This window comes from Xenopus laevis, chromosome 1L (genome assembly GCF_017654675.1).
Source record: "Xenopus laevis strain J_2021 chromosome 1L, Xenopus_laevis_v10.1, whole genome shotgun sequence".
Taxonomy (NCBI): domain Eukaryota; kingdom Metazoa; phylum Chordata; class Amphibia; order Anura; family Pipidae; genus Xenopus; species Xenopus laevis.
In genome coordinates this window covers 101,245,493-101,261,381 of record NC_054371.1, presented here as the reverse complement: position 1 = coordinate 101,261,381, position 15,889 = coordinate 101,245,493, and the positions used below count along the sequence as shown (strand labels likewise).

Genomic DNA, 15,889 nt, shown 5'->3' with positions numbered 1-15,889 from the left:
GTTTCCCAGGCATTTGTAGTGATTGTACGTATTCCTCCATTGAAATTTGAATTTGGCGCCGTATGGAAATTAACCATCGCTAGCGTTACTTCGCTTCGCTTAGCGAATCAACGCTAGCACAACTTCGCAACCTTACGCTACCCCTGAGCACAACTTCGGATTTTAGTGAATTTGCGGAGCGCTGGCGAAACTACGCCTGGCGAAGTGTGGCGAAGTGCGGCGAAGTTACGCCTGGCGCAACTACGAATCTTAGTGAATTTGCCCCATAGTATATTAAGTCCCCTCCACCAAATGCCGCTCAATTGACGTCACATGTAATATTTTAAGAGCATTCACCAAGGAGGAGCCCAGAGCCCTTTGCCCTGCTCTCCCTGCTTTCTCTCTTCTCAGCACACCCCATGGTGGTCCATACTCCAGGTTTCCGCACAAGCCTAACTGTACGATCACAGGCTGCTAGCCTGGGCATAGTCCCTACCCCCTGGTGCTTTCTCAGTCCTGAGCATCCCCCAAGGATGAGTCCAGAGCCCTTTACCCTGCTCTCTGTTACGTCTATTAGTACCCCTTAGGTGTAGCAGGAGAGCCAAAGGATTCTGACCATAAATGCAAAAAAAAGGAGAACACCCTACTGTGTCATGTTTTAGGTTGTTATGAGCAAATTCAGTCCATGGAAGAAGTTCAACCCAATTATCATGGTTCTGAGAAATAAAACTGCAAAGAAACTGCTCCAGAATTTTATTAATCCTCTCTTTTTCCCGTTACTTTGTGGATGATAAGCTGATGAGAAATTAAGGCCAATGGCCAATAATTTACAAAAAGCATGCCAAAAATGGGAAACAAATTGCACTCCTCGGTCAATGGAAGTGGGAAAACCATGGACTCGAAAAATCTCTTTGATAAAGACTTTTGGAAGAAAAACCGCAGAAGGGAGTTTCTTTGTGAGCCATGAAGTGAGCCATTTTGGAAACCCGATTCACCACCACAAAAATTGTGGAGCAATCTGCAGACTTGAGTAAATCAACAATGAAGTCCATTGAAATATCAGTCCAGGGTGCACATGGAATAGGTAACGGCTGCAAGAGACCACAGGGAAGAGAGCGCAGGATCTTCTGCTGGGCACAAGTGGTACACGCAGCTACAAACTGAGAGACGTCATTCTTATGAGATGGCCACCAGAAGTATCTAGCAATAAGATCCAGGGATTTCTTGATGCCTGGATGGCCTGCAATTTTGGAAGAATGCCCTCATGACAGAACTTGAGGAATGGCTTCCTGAGGAACAATCGTCTTCCCGGGAGGGCATGCTGGCAGTACTTCAGGAACAGGCTGTACCAAGGACACTGGAGCCACCACTCGTTCAGGAGGGATAATGGGGCAGGGAGGGACTTTGGGAACCTCCTCCGGAGACACTGATCTGGATAAATCATCAGCTTTGACATTCTTAGACCCGGGTCTATAGAAAATAATAATAAAGTTGAATCTTGAAAAAAAAGTGTCCATCTAGCTTGAGGTGGAGTTAACCTTTTAGCAGAGGAAATATACTCCAAGTTCTTATGATCGGTAAGAATGGTGATTGGATCAGTGGCCCCCTCTAGTAGATGACGCCATTCCTCCAAAGCCATCTTTATGGGCAGTAATTCTCGATTGCCCACGTCATAGTTTTTTTCTGCATGCGAACATTTCTGAGAAAAGAAGGCACAGGCATGGAGTGGACCTTGGAAATTGATACGCTGTGCTAAAATGCGTCTACTTCGAGGATAAATGGTCGAGAGGTCTCAGGGTGAACCAAAAATGGAGCTGAAGCAAAAGCCACTTTCAAAGACTCAAAAGCCTTTTGAACCACAGGGGTCCAAGAAGAATTGGCCTCCTTACGAGTGAGCGCAGTGATAAGAGCTACAATTTGAGAAAAACCTCTAATGAACTTCCGATAAAAATTTGCAAACCCCAGGAAGCGTTGTATAGCTTTTAACCCAACATGTCAAGCTTACCAGTATATCAATATGGGGGGGTTTGTGGATGCACACCTAAGGCCAATTTCAAAAAGTATAATTTCAAAAAGTATAAAGCCCTGTCTAAGTAATTCAAGTAAATATGCCAGTGCATGTAATTTTGAAACAGGGTTTTTTTGTTACAAAGTTATGATCATAATATTTGATAAGCCACCATACCACGTCAAGGTAAAACCCCACATGGTGGTCCCTAACTTATTTATCTTTAATCATAGTAAACAAGGTACATTACCTCTCTGTAGTAACAATTCTTTGTGTAAACATCTCCTGTGCCTTGGTTTCAACTCTGTGCTAGATCCTCCCCCGCCAACTGCTGAGCGGCTTTTAAGAGGGAGGGACTGCCTTAACCAACGCCCATTTTAGAAAAGTAGAAGTCAGGTGTTGTAATTAAAATCAAGGTAGAGTGATATGTGCAGTTGCACAATAGTGTGTATACATGTGTAAGTGAAATGTGAAGGTATGTATGATAGTGGTAAGGGAAAGTGTATGTGTATTTGGGAGTATATGTGTAAGAAAGCATAGAATAAAAGAATGTAAAGAAGAAATAAATAAGAGACATAATAAGTGTATGTGTACATAGAGTAGTGTCTAATGGGACGTTGGTTTTTTCACGGCTAGACCCTCCCATGCCGCCAGCACTTATGGCTTTTAAGAGAGAGCGATTGCACAAACCAAGGCACAACAAGTGAGGGGGACCACCAAAAGTATAAAGGGGGGGTACGAGGGTGCAATAACCACATGAGCTTAGCCAAAGCTTCAGGCAAATACATCAATATGGGGGGGTTTGTGGATGCACACCTAAGGCCAATTTCAAAAAGTATAATTTCAAAAAGTATAAAGCCCTGTCTAAGTAATTCAAGTAAATATGCCAGTGCATGTAATTTTGAAACAGGGTTTTTTGTTACAAAGTTATGATCATAATATTGATAAGCCACCATACCACGTCAAGGTAAAACCCCACATGGTGGTCCCTAACTTATTTATCTTTAATCATAGTAAACAAGGTACATTACCTCTCTGTAGTAACAATTCTTTGTGTAAACATCTCCTGTGCCTTGGTTTCAACTCTGTGCTAGATCCTCCCCCGCCAACTGCTGAGCGGCTTTTAAGAGGGAGGGACTGCCTTAACCAACGCCCATTTTAGAAAAGTAGAAGTCAGGTGTTGTAATTAAAATCAAGGTAGAGTGATATGTGCAGTTGGCACAATAGTGTGTATACATGTGTAAGTGAAATGTGAAGGTATGTATGATAGTGGTAAGGGAAAGAATATGTGTATTTGGGAGTATATGTGTAAGAAAGCATAGAATAAAAGAATGTAAAGAAGAAATAAATAAGAGACATAATAAGTGTATGTGTACATAGAGTAGTGTCTAATGGGACGTTGGTTTTTTCACGGCTAGACCCTCCCATGCCGCCAGCACTTATGGCTTTTAAGAGAGAGCGATTGCACAAACCAAGGCACAACAAGTGAGGGGGACCACCAAAAGTATAAAGGGGGGGTATGAGGGTGCAATAACCACATGAGCTTAGCCAAAGCTTCAGGCAAATACATCAATATGGGGGGGTTTGTGGATGCACACCTAAGGCCAATTTCAAAAAGTATAATTTCAAAAAGTATAAAGCCCTGTCTAAGTAATTCAAGTAAATATGCCAGTGCATGTAATTTTGAAACAGGGTTTTTTTGTTACAAAGTTATGATCATAATATTGATAAGCCACCATACCACGTCAAGGTAAAACCCCACATGGTGGTCCCTAACTTATTTATCTTTAATCATAGTAAACAAGGTACATTACCTCTCTGTAGTAACAATTCTTTGTGTAAACATCTCCTGTGCCTTGGTTTCAACTCTGTGCTAGATCCTCCCCCGCCAACTGCTGAGCGGCTTTTAAGAGGGAGGGACTGCCTTAACCAACGCCCATTTTAGAAAAGTAGAAGTCAGGTGTTGTAATTAAAATCAAGGTAGAGTGATATGTGCAGTTGCACAATAGTGTGTATACATGTGTAAGTGAAATGTGAAGGTATGTATGATAGTGGTAAGGGAAAGTGTATGTGTATTTGGGAGTATATGTGTAAGAAAGCATAGAATAAAAGAATGTAAAGAAGAAATAAATAAGAGACATAATAAGTGTATGTGTACATAGAGTAGTGTCTAATGGGACGTTGGTTTTTTCACGGCTAGACCCTCCCATGCCGCCAGCACTTATGGCTTTTAAGAGAGAGCGATTGCACAAACCAAGGCACAACAAGTGAGGGGGACCACCAAAAGTATAAAGGGGGGGTATGAGGGTGCAATAACCACATGAGCTTAGCCAAAGCTTCAGGCAAATACATCAATATGGGGGGGTTTGTGGATGCACACCTAAGGCCAATTTCAAAAAGTATAATTTCAAAAAGTATAAAGCCCTGTCTAAGTAATTCAAGTAAATATGCCAGTGCATGTAATTTTGAAACAGGGTTTTTTTGTTACAAAGTTATGATCATAATATTGATAAGCCACCATACCACGTCAAGGTAAAACCCCACATGGTGGTCCCTAACTTATTTATCTTTAATCATAGTAAACAAGGTACATTACCTCTCTGTAGTAACAATTCTTTGTGTAAACATCTCCTGTGCCTTGGTTTCAACTCTGTGCTAGATCCTCCCCCGCCAACTGCTGAGCGGCTTTTAAGAGGGAGGGACTGCCTTAACCAACGCCCATTTTAGAAAAGTAGAAGTCAGGTGTTGTAATTAAAATCAAGGTAGAGTGATATGTGCAGTTGCACAATAGTGTGTATACATGTGTAAGTGAAATGTGAAGGTATGTATGATAGTGGTAAGGGAAAGTGTATGTGTATTTGGGAGTATATGTGTAAGAAAGCATAGAATAAAAGAATGTAAAGAAGAAATAAATAAGAGACATAATAAGTGTATGTGTACATAGAGTAGTGTCTAATGGGACGTTGGTTTTTTCACGGCTAGACCCTCCCATGCCGCCAGCACTTATGGCTTTTAAGAGAGAGCGATTGCACAAACGTTGGTTAAGGCAGTCTCTCCCTCTTAAAAGCCGCTCAGCAAGTTGGCGGGGGAGGATCTAGCACAGAGTTGAAACCAAGGCACAGGAGATGTTTATACAAAGAATTGCTACTACAGAGAGGTAATGTACCTTGTTTACTATGACTAAAGATAAATAAGTTAGGGACCACCATGTGGGGTTTTACCTTGACGTGGTATGGTGGCTTATCAATATTATGATCATAACTTTGTAACAAAAAAAACCCTGTTTCAAAATTAAATGCACTGGCATATTTACTTGAATTACTTAGACAGGGCTTTATACTTTTTGAAATTATACTTTTTGAAATTGGCCTTAGGTGTGCATCCACAAACCCCCCCATATTGAAGCTTACCAGTATAATCCAGTCGTAGAAGGAGCTGGAGCTGTAGATATGGAACCCACAAGCGCCTCACACAACCGCTACCCACCTGGAGTGGAACAGGGAGCAGGGTTGTGGAGAGTAGCCAATGAGACGATCAAGCGAAGTACAAAAGGATTAGGCAAAGTCGTGGTCAGGAGGTCCGAAGTCAGAAGGCAGGCAGCGATATTCGTAAACGATGAGACAGGCCGAAGAGTCGAGACAGGCAGAAGAAATCGTAGTCCAGGTACAGGCAAGGGTCGGTAACAAGAATTCAGGAGTATAAGACGCTAGGGTTTCAGTCAAACAACCTAATAACCAGGCAATGCATCTTAGTCTGGATCTGGTTTAAATATTGTTACTTTGGCGCCAAACTGGCGTCTTTGCGCTGGCGTTGCGGAACTGACGCCAGCACGTCCGTCTTAGGCGTTTCCGCCCGCGTCCTTGCGCCAGCGACCGTCGCCTTCGCCCCGCGTCGGCGCGCATTAGCGCGCCCGCGCCGGACAGGACGCATGCGTAAATTCTCACACAACAGGTATAAGCCAATCTGTGACTGCAGAGACTTTGACAGGATCCATCTCAAAACCAGAAGAGGGAATTATATACCCTAAGCAGGGGATTTTGGACTTATAAAATTCACACTTCTTTAACTTGGCATAAAGATATTGATTGTTAGGCACCCCAAGTAATTGTATAAACTTACCTGAAACCCTGGGCCGGTGCTCTTATCAGCAGAAAACTGCACCGGCCTGGGATTATACCAGTGTGCACCATGGAGCAATACTCTTCTGTCTTCCTCTTTCCTTTGCGCAGCTGCGCAGTAGAACGAAAAGCCGAACTTTAACTAAAAAGTCTGCTATTTCTTTCAACTGCGCATGCAATTGCCCCAGGAAAGAAGATGCCGAAAGAGGATCGATCCATGGTGCTCACTGGAATAACCCCGAGCCAGTGCAGTTCTCTGCTGATAGGAGCACCGGCCCAGGGTTTCAGGTAAGTATATACAATCACTAAGAAAGAAGAATTTGCTAGCTCAAACTATCCAAATATTAAAGTTCGTGCAGCTGTAGTAGTTCCAGGAGTCAGTGATTCTCAAACTGCAAATTTCATTTATTTTAGCAGTGTAAAACACTACATGTTTCAGGTAAAACTCTTTTTCAAATGTATAGGGTGCAGGGTGTTAAGTGAAATTAAATACCCTCCCCAATTAGCCAAGAACCTCCCCCAATTATCTCTTAAAGTGACACACATAATTGGTACATCATTGTAATACAAAATATATAATATACTAGAAAAAGTTTTTCTAGTATATTATATTACACATGCACTAGAAGTAAGTGCACGTGCCGGTCTCCCGGGGCTTCTTACACTCTCCCTGATTGCTTTTTTTCTCAGTGTGCCCCTTGGTGGTCCATACCACAGGTTTCCGTGTAAGCCTGACCATATGATCACAGCCTGTTAGCCTGGACATAGCCCCCATTCTCTGGTGCTTTCACTGTCGTGCCACATGAACATCCACAAAGGAAGAACCCAGAGCCATTTGCCCTGCTCTCCCTGGTTTGTTTTATATCAACTCGGTCCATACCACAGGCAGGGCCGCCATCAGGGGGGCACAGGGGGGTATTCCTTTACTGGGCCTAAAGGGGGGCCTAGCTCTGCTTCAGTTTTAGAATTAGTCAGGCCCCCCTTGGCAGCGCAGAAGCCATGCCGGCTCTTTGGAAGTCATGAACCGCCGAAAGGCCGAACTGCCGAAGACCCGAAGTCACAAAAAAAACCTTGAAGTACAGAACTGTGAAAAGACCGAAGTCACAAAAAGAGCTGAACTTAAAGTCCCGAAGCCGTAAAAAGACCTGAAGTCATGAAAGGAGCCGAAGTTGAAGTCTTGAAGCCACGAGTTCAGTTCTACTGAACACCAATTTGTTTTTTTTTGTTTTTTTAAAGCCCTAGCCACACATGTATTATTTTAGTAGTCTACAGGCCCCTGCCACCACTGTTTTTTTAAAAAATATTCTCTGGAGCTCCGATATTTTTTTTTAACTTGTAAGGGGGGCCCTGGTGCCAACATTTTTTTTAATTTATGGGGGGCCTGACCACCAATGATTTTTAGGAAACTTTTATGGGGGTCCCTGGCACCAAGAATTTCAAACAGAAAGTGCTTTTTATTTTGAATTTTGGAGCCAAAATGACATCAGCGCGTACGGTGACGTCATGTGCGTGCATCTCGCACATGAACATCCACCAAGGAAGAGCCCAGAGTCCTTTGCCCTGCTCTCCCTGGTTTGTTTGATATCAACTCGATCCATACCACAGGCAGGGCCATCATCAGGGGGCACAGGGGGTAATCCTGTACTGGGCCTAAAGGGGGGCCCAGATCTGCTGCAGTTTTAGAATTAGCCAGGCCCCCCTTGGCAGCGCAGAAGCCGTGCTGACTCTTTGGAAGTCGTGAACCACCGAAAGGCCGAAGTCCCGAACTGACGAAGACCCGAAGTCATGAAAAAAACCTTGAAGTACAGAAGCTGCGAAAAAAACAAAAGTCACAAAAAGAGCCGAACTTGAAGTCCCGAAGCCGTGAAAAGACATGAAGTCATTAAAGGAGCCGAAGATGAAGTCCTGAGTTCAGTTCTACTGAACACCAATGTGTGTTTTTTTAATTTTTTTAAAGCCCTAGCCACCAATGTATTATTTTAATACTCTACAGGCCCCTGACACCACTGTTTTTTTTTTTTTTTAAAAAAATTCTCTGGGGCCCCAAAGTTTTTTTTAACTTGTAAGGGGGGCCCTGGTGCCAACATTTTTTTTTAACTTATGGGGGGCCCTGACCATCAATGATTTTTAGGAAACTTTTATGGGGGTCCCTGGCACCAATTTTTTTTTTTTAACTTTTATGGGGGGCCCTGGTGCCATCGTTTTTTAATTTATAGGGGGACCCGGATCGGCTTTTTATAACTTGTGAGTAGGGGGGGGTTTACCGTTTTTAGCTCTGATGTGTGGTCTTTTAAACTATGGTGAGAATGGGATCTGGGGTTGGCCCTGGGGGCTGCGGTTGTACGTCGCCCCGTGATTTCTATTGGTGGGCCTGACCACAGGTTTCAGTGGAAGCCTGATCGTAGGATCACAGCCTACTAGCCTGGGTATAGCCTCCACTCTCTGGTGCTTTTTATGTCTTGCCACATTCTGCTGGTTCGAGTTCTGTTGTACATTCAGCTACTCCTGCTCGTGACTTCTGTTCTCTTGAAGATCTGAACCTGTACAGCTTAAGGGAAGGTGGGAAAAAACACAAAAACAAAGGTTATCTGGTCCTAAGCTTAGATTCTGTAGATTTTACTGGATAAGCAAGTGGAATAGAGGTGAAACTGTAATACAATAACAGAAAGTATCATAAGTAAGTTTTGCAATGAACTTATATGCATATACATGCAACATAAAAATGTTAGCTGGCATGAAATGTCTATGCAGCAATGTCTCTGGGGGGTGCTGGCAGCTGTGGAGGTGTTTTGGTGCAACTATTTCCTTACCAGCGATTCTATCATACGGGAGATGCAGAACTGTGTCTTTTCAGCAGTATGGATGGTGTAAAATGGAGTCCTGGCTCCCACAAGGCATTGCATTAGGTCACATGGTGGCAGTACGGTAGCCTAATCAGTTCAGAATACTGCCATAAGCATTATGGGTTGAAGAATAAGTGACCTTGTGCACTTACAGGAAGTGTCCATAGGAGGGAGCTCCAAGCAAATGAATTGTAGAATATTTTAGCATGGTAGAAGCTTATAATAAACTTCCATGTGGTTGCAGCACCCTAACACCCACTGCCTTTAACGGTGATCTTAAAAACATCAAATTTTGCTTGCTGTTTTTGCAGACAAGTCTCTGGATACAAGGTTGTCTGATTTTGTCAAAATGCAAGAAGGCTGCTACCTAACTGTTGTTAGAGTCAGTTTTCAGCAGCAAAACTGGTTTGCTCTAGGACCATGGTGCTACACACAGCATAGATGTACCGGACAACAGATAAAAAGTGCAAGTGCAAAAAATATGCAACTCCTGAAAGACAGGACAGCATACCTCCCAACTGTCCCTTTTTCGGAGGGACAGTCCCTCTTTTGACAGCTCAACCTCATTTGTACTGGAAAGTCCCTATTTTCTCTGCACTGAACAGCCAGAAAAAGAAACAAAGTTTCTAACTTAATTGGCTTTTAGCAGAGAGCACAGAACAACTAAAAGGTGCAAATAAGATACTTTGTAACAATTTTGAGACACAAAAAACTGTTTAGATAAGGAGATTTATTTTCAAACTTTAATAACCTGCCATATTTTGTAAAATGAACATGGTAATTAGGGGGTGTGGCCACAGAAAGGGGCATGGTCCAAAAATTCCGCAAAAAATGCAAAAAAAAATTTGTCCTTCTTTTTACTTCCAAAATGTTCGGAGGTATGGAACAGCATATTGCAGGGACAGGACAAGACAGTGCACACTCAGCAGATGTAAAATGTTAAGTAAATAATGCTAAACATCAGACATGATGGGTGTATAATTGTGACATGACAGTAGCAAGAACATGATAAAGAACATGACAAAGTGCAGATGTGCTCATAGAGAACAACTGTATCTAATGGCTAATGGCTATTCATCCACACAATGGCGTACAGTGGCTGTGTAACGTTGTGGTATATAGTAAGATCAGATGGAGTGTGTGTGTGTGTGAGAGAGATCTGTCCGGTCCCTGAGTATTCAGGAGACTTATGGCTTGGTGGAAGAAACTTGGGCTTGGGCCCTAACGCTTCGGTACCTTTTTCCAGATGGCAGGAGTGTGAACAGTGAGTGTGAGGGGTGTGTTGGATCAGCCACAATGCTGGTATCATTACGGATGCAGTGAGTGGTGTAAATGTCCGTGATGGAAGGAAGAGAGACACCTATGATTTTCTCTGCTGTCTTCACTATCCTCTGAAGGGTCTTGCGCTCCATGACAGTGCAGTTCCCAGCCCAGACAGTGATACAGCTGCTCAGGATGCTCTCAGCAGTCCCTCTGTAGAAGGTTTTGAGAATGGATGGTAGTGTATTCCACACTTGAGCATTCTGAAGCAAACCAGTAAACACTGCGTTACAAAGCTTCTGTATGTCAAAGGGTCAGCTCTACAGGTTGATGGAGTTGGAATGTGAGGTTCCCTGTATGGTACAGAAGTAGGGTTTATATAACCAAGTTGCTGTGTAGCCATGTAGTCAAAGCTGAAAAAGGAGAAAAGGCACAGGATCACAGCAGATAACAGAATTTATCTGTTATCAATTGTGTGTCCTGTGCTTGAATGGCTGCCCCCATGGCTACATAGGAGCTTGTTCATATAAACACACCAGTTTTACCAGTACAGAGCAACAGTACATTATATTGCCATTCTTTTAAAACACTTTCAGTTTTTGGTGTTACTGTTCCTTTAATTGACAGGCAAGAAGGTTTACTAAAAGACAAGCATGGAAAAGTCCAACAGTTCTACACACAAAAGGTTTAAATGTCAAATGATCTAAAATGTTCAGGCAAGCAGTATACAGAGTAGGGATGCACCGAATCCAGGATTCGGTTTGGGATTCGGCCAGGATTCGGCCTTTTTCAGCAGGATTCGCATTCGGCTGAATCCTTCTGCCCGGCTGAACCAAATCCTAATTTGCATATGCAAATTAGGGGCGGGAGGGAAATTGCGTGACTTTTTGTCACAAAACAAGGAAGTAAAAAATGTTTTACCCTTCCCACCCCTAATTTGCATATGCAAATTAGGGTTCGGATTCGGTTCGGTATTCGGCCGAATCTTTCACGAAGGATTCGGGGGTTCGGCCGAATCCAAAAAAGTGGATTCGGTGCATCTCTAATACAGAGTCAGGACAGGCCAAGGCAATTACCACGATAAGGATACTTACGAGCAGCAGATTGAGCAGCAAAAGGTTTCCGTACAAACTGGCTGAACCTGCATTACCTTTGGAATCCCTGGTGTCAGCTGACCTACGCCTGTTACCTAACATGTCAGTGCTGACATCACCAAGTTCTGCTGACTCAGTAAAGTCTTCACCAAATGCTGCAAAACTTATGCAATAGACATCCAAAATATTCATCAATACTTATACTCATCATTTATCATGTACAAATCCATTATGGAAAAGGACCTTGGAGTCCTTGTAGATGATAAACTTGGCTGTAGCAAGCAATGCCAGTCAGCAGCATCAAGGGCAAATAAGGTCTTGAGCTGTATTAAAAGGGGCATAGTCACAGGAGGAGGGGGTCATTCTTCCACTGTATAGAGCACTTGTAAGGCCCCATCTAGAATATGCCGTTCAGTTTTGGTCTCCATCACTCAAACAGGACATTATTGTATTAGAGAGGGTACAGAGAAGGGCAACTAAGCTGGTGAAAGGTATGGAAAATCTTAGCTATGAGTAAAGACTGGCCAAATTGGGGATGTTCACGCTGGAGAAGAGGCGCTTAAGGGGTGATATGATAACTATGTATAAATATATAAGGGGATCATATAATAATCTCTCTAATGCTTTATTTACCAGTAGGTCTTTCCAGCTGACACAAGGTCACCCATTCCGATTAGAAGAAAAGAGGTTCTGCCTAAATATTCGGAAGGGGTTTTTTACAGTGAGAGCTGTGAAGATGTGGAATTCTCTCCCTGAATCAGTTGTACAGGCTGATACATTAGATAGCTTTAAGAAGGGTGGGATGGCTTTTTAGCAAGTGAGGGAATACAGTGTTATGGGAGATAGCTCATAGTACAAGTTGATACAGGGACTAGGAAGGAGTCAGGAAGGAATTTTTTCCCCCTCTGATGCAAATTGGTGAGGCTTCAGATGGGGTTTTTTGCCTTCCTCTGGATCAACTGGCAGTTAGGCAGATAAAAAAAAAAAAAAAGGTTGAACTTGATGGACGTGTGTCTTTTTTCAACCTTACTTACTATTTTACTATGTTATTACTATAACACACTTGTCAGTACGCTTCACCTTACTAAACACTTGCTGCCAGACAGCACTACTCCTGGTCTATAACTATTGCTCCTCTTTGCAGGAGGACCATACAATGCTGCTGAATGCATGCAGTGCTGTATTCACGGGGGTGGGCACAGGTCTCTCTGCCCGAAACAAAGCGATTATAATAAAGTGGAAGAGTGCAAAGTGCAAAAAAAGTATCTCTGCCTTCCACTTCCATAAATCATCCCTTATGCTCCAATTCTGCACATAATTTTACATTACAGATAACTGGGACTGTACAGAAGACATCCACTGGGGATTTTTTTTTTTTTTAAATAACATTTTTTATTCGAGCAATAGTTCCAAGAAAGAAAAAAATTGTCCATTACGACATACACTGGGGATTTTTAATGTCAGGTGCAATGCTATTTCTGTGGGCCCGCCACTAAAATTGGAAAACACCCATCATCACTGGTGCAGGGGTCACACTCTGGCCATTTTGGAAGTGGGAAGACACTTGTACCAGACAGTTTCTATTATACTTAATGGGGAGCAATGAAGGGAGCCTTCTTTTTCATACTCACACATTTTATATTCTGCCTTTAGCCATAATCACCCAGCTATGCCAATAAGATCACTGCAGAAAATAAGGATAGATTAAAAGCATTATCTCACCCACACCAAGCTGAATACCACAAATGTTCTTCTCTTTCTAAGTTGCCTCGCTCTGATGAAGTCCAACCAAGTTGGAAATATACAACTCTGCTCAAAATAAGGCCAATAACACAAAATTGTGTTTGACATGCGTTCTGCATATAACTACAAATATTTATAATTGTTGTATATTTTATGTATGTTTTTGTTATTTACAGCATTGCAGAAAAGTTTAACTGAAAGTGTGTTCATTTTACAACTTATTAGGCTTGTCATAGTAACTGTGGGAGGAAAAAAACAAAGAGATTCAAATTATCTTTCTCAGATAAAACCCCCTATACAATAAACTTCTTACTGTAAAGATGAGACAAAGGCAGAAGAACGTCATTCTGATTACAGATGGGAGGCTAGTAAAGAGAGTGTAATTGTGCCCTCTGCATTAGAAGAACAAAATGTCTGGTTTAATAACTGAGATTGGATTAAATTTTTTGATGCTCACCTTACCTCATTGTAGCAGTACCCCTGATGGTGGAGAGTGTAATTGTGCCCTCTGCATTAGAAGAACAAAATGTCTGGTTTAATAACTGAGATTGGATTAAATTTTTTGATGCTCACCTTACCTCATTGTAGCAGTACCCCTGATGGTGGAGTAGTAATAAAGAACAAAAAAATGTTAGTATATTATAATGAAAATGTCAGGAAAATATATATTTTTTAAATAAAAGAAAAAATATAACTAATTTTCAATACAAGCCCTATATATCTAGTTAGTTTATATAGTTTGAATATAAGTGTAAATTACACATTTAAGTTTAACAGAGGGCAGACCGCAATTTTTTAATAATTACAGAGTTATATATCAGGATCTGTGCCCTAACATTAGCATAATTTTGAACTTGTTTTTTATTGCATTCACTAGTCTGTCACTTAATCACTCAAAAGTGATTCAGAACAGTTTATTGGTGTATGTATTTAGAAAATCCTCACTTGGTCAGAATGCTATATCAATATATAGCAATCTGTTTTTCTCCACTACAGTCAAGGTGGAGTGTATTAATGTTTATAATAAGGGCTCCCTCTTGTGACAAAAATAAACACAGATTTTTACAGAATACTGAACCCAGTGTTCTTTTCCTTAAAGGAGATGTAAAGCTACCGAAGCAGTTTATTGCCAATAGATTAGCCACAATAGTGCAAACACTATATTTATTCTGCAAAAGCTTTACCATACCTGAGTAAACAGCTCTAGCAGCTCTCTGTGGATAAGAGCTGCGATATTAGTTTGGTGTGACATCTCTTCCTGCCTGAGTCTCTCCCTGCTTACTCATAGCTCTGGGTTCAGATTACAGCAGTAAGGGGAGGAGGAAGGGGGAGAGAGGAGCAAACTGAGCATGCTCATGCCCTGCCCTGGAGGTATATGCTGAAAACAGGAAGTCTGATACAGAATCCATGTGTACACAATAGAAGGAAAGAAATGTGGTGATTCTTTTGCCAGAGGACTCTGCAGCGTTATTTTGAGGGTTTACTGGTGTATTTATATAGACCTTTCTGATAAAGCTTACATAATTTTAGCCTTTCCTTCTCCTTTAATGAGATACTAGATAGAAATGTTAAATGCAAAACTCAAATAAAAATATTTATAAAAATACAAAGTTTGTAAAAATATCAGTCTATCAGTTAGAAAACAAAAGGCATATGAACATAAATTATTGATAGAATATATCATTTGTTGAAAAGCATGAATTAAAATTTGCATGACAATAAAAAAAAAAAGTCAAATTAGGCCATATTTGAGTACCTCAAGACGGAACATTTTCAAACCAGTTATTCAAAACATGAACATTTTCTTAGGGACCCAAACCTATCATAAAGCCACAATCATGCTGACTTTGCATTAAACACAAAGCACTGGACAATTTGATTCAAGCCATAACAATTCAGAGACACTACTAGCACCAGATTATTATGTGACACTGCCCTAGGCACAATTCATCTTGTAAAAGTCAAGACACATGCCCCAATCAAACAGTTTAGGCTGGACAAGGGAAGCAGGTGGCCAGCAGGTCCAAGTAAGGCAGTAGGCACTGGACATAACCCAGCGGGGTGGTGAGCAGTGGCAGCATGTGGGACTTTTGGGTATTATTTCCAGTATCCCAGTCCAACCCTGAACAAGATGAGTGTTGCAATTTGACTGAATGTGTTCAACTGTTTTGAGTAGACAGTCATACTTTTCAATGGGGTATTACAGCTCAGCTGTACAGTAGCATTGTAGTGTGTTTGTGTCAGATGGGAAATATTTATCTGTTTCTGAGGAAATACTGAGGAAAAATATATAGCTTTTTCCTTAAATGTGGGAATTAGTACTGGGCATGCTTATTGAGACTGAATACAGATGGCACGCAGGAAATGGCATCTGTGTCAATCTGATTTCTGGGCTCATTCTCCATCCATGTGAAAATCTATTCCCCATTTAACCCATTCTAATAAAACTTCACACAAATACTACATGTCACATTTATGCTCTGCGTCCTACTGCCAGGCCTTAATGTTTTCACATATTTAATAGAAGCAGCTCTACTATTCCTCTGCAAGCCTCATTCTCAACCCCTGCATACTTTTCCCATCCCTCAAAATTTTCCTTTTATGTACACACATAACTAAAATCGTATCTCTGTTTACAGTGTAAGATCTAATGAGCGGTTTGCCGCTTTACCTGCTGTTTCAGTATGGAATAAAAATAATTGATTTATACAACTGTACTACATATATATATATATATATATATATATATAAAACAAACAAGGGAAAGTTGTGCTAACCACTATTTTTTTAAAACCATTAGGCGGGGGTGCAATGAGGGTGTGACCACAAAATACATATAGTCAA

At 41.5% G+C, this 15,889-nt stretch overlaps 1 long non-coding RNA gene across 1 annotated transcript; it reads right to left on the bottom strand.

The window, feature by feature from the left end:
• Positions 1-10,365: 10,365 nt before the first annotated feature.
• LOC121393218 lies at positions 10,366-14,328 on the bottom strand. The gene is made up of 3 exons (XR_005960861.1): positions 14,235-14,328; positions 12,934-13,641; positions 10,366-10,471 (listed from the first exon to the last, which is right to left on the bottom strand). It is a non-coding gene; the product is annotated as an uncharacterized LOC121393218 (long non-coding RNA).
• Positions 14,329-15,889: the final 1,561 nt, after the last annotated feature.